We start from the raw sequence: 4833 nt of genomic DNA, 5'->3' as shown, positions 1-4833 counted from the left end.
ATGCATAAGGAAACAATAAAGAAGTAAATGTAAAGTGCAGGTTTTATTGTATTTTTAATATTTAACTGGATTTAACTGTTTTCAGTTTTATTTCAGTGTTTTATATTATATTTGTGTTATTTTCACTGTATAAGTGTCAAAAACAACCCCATTATTTTACATTCGCCTAAAATATATGTAGTTCCGCCGCTCAGGTGGCGCAGCGGTAAAAAGACACGCGCTGCAACCAGGGCTGGATTTCGAAGGAGCGTCGTTTCGAATCCAGCTCTGCCTTCACGGTCGAGGCTGGGCGGCTATGGACAACGATTGGCCTGTTGTCCGGGTGGGGGGCGGGACTTGAGACCGTAGGGGATGCTCTCTCAGGAACGGGGCGGTTGCGCCCTCTGCTGGCTGGTTGGTGGCGCCTGTATGGAGACGGGAGGGGGTGTGGCGGGGTGTGTGATCCTCCGTGCACAGTACTCTGCCACGCTACACTCGTCAAGTGTGGGTGATAAGACGGTCGATTGGCTGTGCACGTTTCAGAGGAGGCGTGGAACGGCCTCGTCAGCCCCAATCAGGAGCAGGAATTCGCACTAATGAGAGGATGATAGATGGGATGAAATTGAACGCGCTAAATTTTTTTTTTTTTTTTAAATATATATATATATGTAGTTCCACAAGATGGATTGCATAAACAGGTTTCCCATATATCCTTATGGGAAAAAATACCTCAAAACTCAACGTCTTTTGAACTTAACGCCACTCCCAGAACCAATTAACGTCGAGTTTCAAGGCACCACTGTACTGCCATTTTTTTAAACCAGTTGGTGTAACCAAAATCACTTAAGCTTTAAAACAATAGCAGCAATTCAAAAAATCAACAGTTTTTTGTTTTTTATCCACCTTAAAAAAAGCCTGTAGGTAGATTGGCCCCTTGAAATTGCTAGCGCAAAATGCCTTGTTATAAACAGGGGTGATCATTTGAGACAGACTGAGCTCTGGATAGAATCTGGAAGCTTGACCAAAATTAGGGGGTTAATTGTTAGCAGCGCAGCTGGTAGTATGGAAGCCACACAGCAATATGGGTTTTGGGTACAGCAACAGATCACTGGTTCAAGCCCCACCACCTCCAAGTTGCTACTGGTGAACTCTCAAAGCAAGGCTCTTGACCTAGTAATTGTTAGCAGCGCAGCTGGTAGTAGGGGAGCCCCACAGCAATATGGGTTTTGGGTACAGCAACAGATCACTGGTTCAAGCCCCACCACCACCAAGTTGCTACTGGTGGACTCTCAAGCAAGGCTCTTGACCTAATTGTATTCAATCAATAGTCAATAGTAAGTCACTTTGGATGAAATCTTTTGCTAAATGCCTTAAATGTAATTGTAAAACTTCAGTCATTGGCCATGAGACGTTTTCCCTATGCGTCTGTGTACTCGGCTTCCTCCAGGCACCATGAAAAACCTTGAAAAAGAAACTATGTATGTATTTTTTTCACTGATTTACTTACTAAACTACAGACAGGCCAGTCAAGCACTTTTCTTATTATACATCAAAAATAAAACTCAACTCGGAACAGCACTGAATCTGTACCGTGTCCTAATAATTATGAGAAAAACATCTGTGCATCACTGACCTGAAACTATGTTTTTCCCCCAACTCAGTTTAGACAAGGGGACTTTTTGTGCAAGAAATATCAAAATCTATAAGCTTTTAGATGAGGACAAGACTGTAGTTTATTTTTTTCCCATTCCTGTATGTGAATCAAACAGAATACATCCTGTCCTCAAATTATGTTCCCTTGCCTTTTAAACCTGACACACCTCCAGATTCTCTCACACTAATGATCAAAATCAAGCCATGCATCATGGTCATGCATTACAAAAATGGTACATTTAAAACAAATAATAATAATTGAACAATAATAACCCTAACCCTAAACACTATTTAAACAAGTACACTATACAGCCAAAAGTATGTGGATACTCCAGTATGACTGTGCCCATGCACACAAAACAGGATCCAAACAAAATTTGAAGAATTTAGTGTTGAGGATTATGATAATGTTTGGAACGTTGATTGTGAGCCAGGCCTTTTCATTCTGACCACAAATACTTTTTTGACTGAATGAACACACATTCACACACATGCCAAATTCTGTAAAAAGCTTTACAAAATAGTGTCGGCCATTATAACTGCAGGAATGCGGGGAGACACTCCATATAAATACTAGAGCTGGGCGGTTCCTGAACCCCCCGGGTTAATGATTCGAATCTTTGTACTGAATGAGGAATCACAAGTCTGAAATCCTAATTAACCCAGATCCTATAAATCCTCTGACTGGCTGCTGTTTAGTATATAGGGCGAGTGAACAGACTCACCGGAAACACTGCAAACTGTGATTTGGCTGAACCGACTTCACTCCAGTCTGTAAATCTAAGTAATAAGTTCCATTTTCCAATAAACAAGTGGTTAAACACACTGGTGTTCATTATGTGGCTGATTTTATGCACATGCTATTATTATTATTATTATCAGTAGTAGTGGTTTAGATTAGTAATGCAGCATATTTTCTTGTAAGCAAAACAACTACAAAATATGGTTATATTATTATTAAAATGCAAATGCTTACAGGCTACTTTAGGACTGTACCACTTAAAGAGTATCATAGCCCCCATGGTAATTTATTGACTGTTTGTTCTGGTGCCACTGTGGCTGCCTGACTGGGTGAGGTTACCATGGCAATTTGTTGTTGACCACCCCCCTTGAACCCTTAATCCATTAATATACCCATCTGATTAATAGGTGAGTCCACCCCCCTCTCCCCCATGATCAAGATTCCACTTAGAAAAAAGTGTCAACTTGTCACTGACAAGAGAAGTGTGAGGTGCCAAGAGAATTAAGAGAGAAGGATTTATTTATAGAAGATGAGTAGACGGAAGACAAGTGTTAATTGGCTGCATTTTCATGCAGTAAATCAGTCGCAATCAAGATGGCAGTACAAGTGACTCAAGTGAACCGGATCACATTACTGAGTGACTCAGATTAACCCGAGTCCATAAAATGAACCGGATTTACCACCGCTAATAAATACCCATGGTTTTGAAATGGGTTAATAGTCAGGTGTCCAAATAGTTTAGGTCATACAGTCTATAATTCAAAAATGTCCGGTAAACTGACAGTTGATTTTTGGGAAAAAAAGTGCAGATGTTTAAGGGGTTAGTTAAATTTTCACCTTCTTATCAACTGCTTTATCTTGGTCAGGGTCGCGGCAGGTATGGTCCCACTGGAAAACACTATACTGTACACTATATACACACTACACTACACACTACTATATACAATACATATGATCCAGCACATCCATTCACAAGATGTAAAAAAAAGCTTACAGATACAGAAATAAATGATGATGTTTGTTTTTACTTTGCTTATATATTCTGTTTTTGTGGCTCATTATTTTACTGAACAGTAAACAGATGTTTCCTGCACCTCTTTTCTGTTTCTCTATATATATTTGGTTTCCCAAATGAGATATAAGTAGCTGCACAACCTCAAACCCAAGCAAAATTTATTGTCATTAGTTATTTATAATTACATTTATGCATTTGGCAGATGCTCTTACCCAAACTGACTTACAATTAACAAACAATTTACATTAATAAACAATTATAAACAACAATTAGACCCGAGTCACCAGCTGGCATACTTTAATAGCAGCCCCAGGGTATGTTTTAAGACTACAAATCTTTATATTATACACTGATCAACCATAACATTAAAACCACCTCCTTGTTTCTACACTCACTGTCCATTTTATCAGCTCCACTTACCATATAGAAGCACTTTGTAGTTCTACAATTACTGACTGTAGTCCATCTGTTTCTCTGCATGCTTTGTTAGCCCCCTTTCATGCTGTTCTTCAATGGTCAGGACTCTCCCAGGACCACTACAGAGCAGGTATTATTTGGGTGGTGGATCATTCTCAGCACTGCAGTGACACTGACATGGTGGTGTGTTAGTGTATGTTGTGCTGGTATAAGTGGATCAGACACAGCAGCGCTGCTGGAGTTTTTAAACACCTTACTGTCACTACTGAACTAAGAATAGTCCACCAACCAAAAATATATCCAGCCAACAGCGCCCACTGATGGTCTAGTAGATGACCAACTCAAACAGCATCAATAGATGAGTGATCGTCTCTGACTTTACATCTACAAGGTGGACCAACTAGGTAGGAGTGTCTAATAGAGTGGACAGTGAGTGGACACAGTATTTAAAAACTCCAGCAGCGCTGCTGTGTCTGACCCACTCATACCAGCACAACACACACTAACACACCACCACCATGTCAGTGTCACTGCAGTGCTGAGAATGATCCACCACCTAAATAATATCTGTTCTGTGGTGGCCCTGTGGGGGTCCTGAGTCCTGACCATTGAAAAACAGGGTGAAAGCAGGCTAAAAAGGTATGTAGAGAAATAGATAAGTACAGTCAGTAATTGTAGAACTGCAAAGTGCTTCTATATGGTAAGTGGAGCTGATAAAATGGACAGTGAGTGTAGAAACGAAGAGGTGGTTTTAATGTTATGGCTGATCAGTATATATATGAAAAAACTGTCACGACAACTAATTCCCTTAAAAGTGTACCTAGATAACTTTCACTTGGGCTTAGAATAATTATGACAGCTTTCCCACAGATTATATGCGACTTTTGTCTGCACAACATTCAAATCCATAAAAAGCAAAGTCATAGCTTTGCTTTGTTAGCAGCAGATGCGAGATTTCTTACCTATATCCTAAATTCCTAAGCCAAGTTTTTTAACGACATTTTATCAGCAGAAAGGGTACTACACT

The sequence above is a fragment of the Trichomycterus rosablanca genome, chromosome 3, assembly GCF_030014385.1.
Source record: "Trichomycterus rosablanca isolate fTriRos1 chromosome 3, fTriRos1.hap1, whole genome shotgun sequence".
NCBI classification, from domain to species: Eukaryota; Metazoa; Chordata; class Actinopteri; order Siluriformes; family Trichomycteridae; genus Trichomycterus; species Trichomycterus rosablanca.
This window is presented reverse-complemented; position numbering follows the sequence as displayed.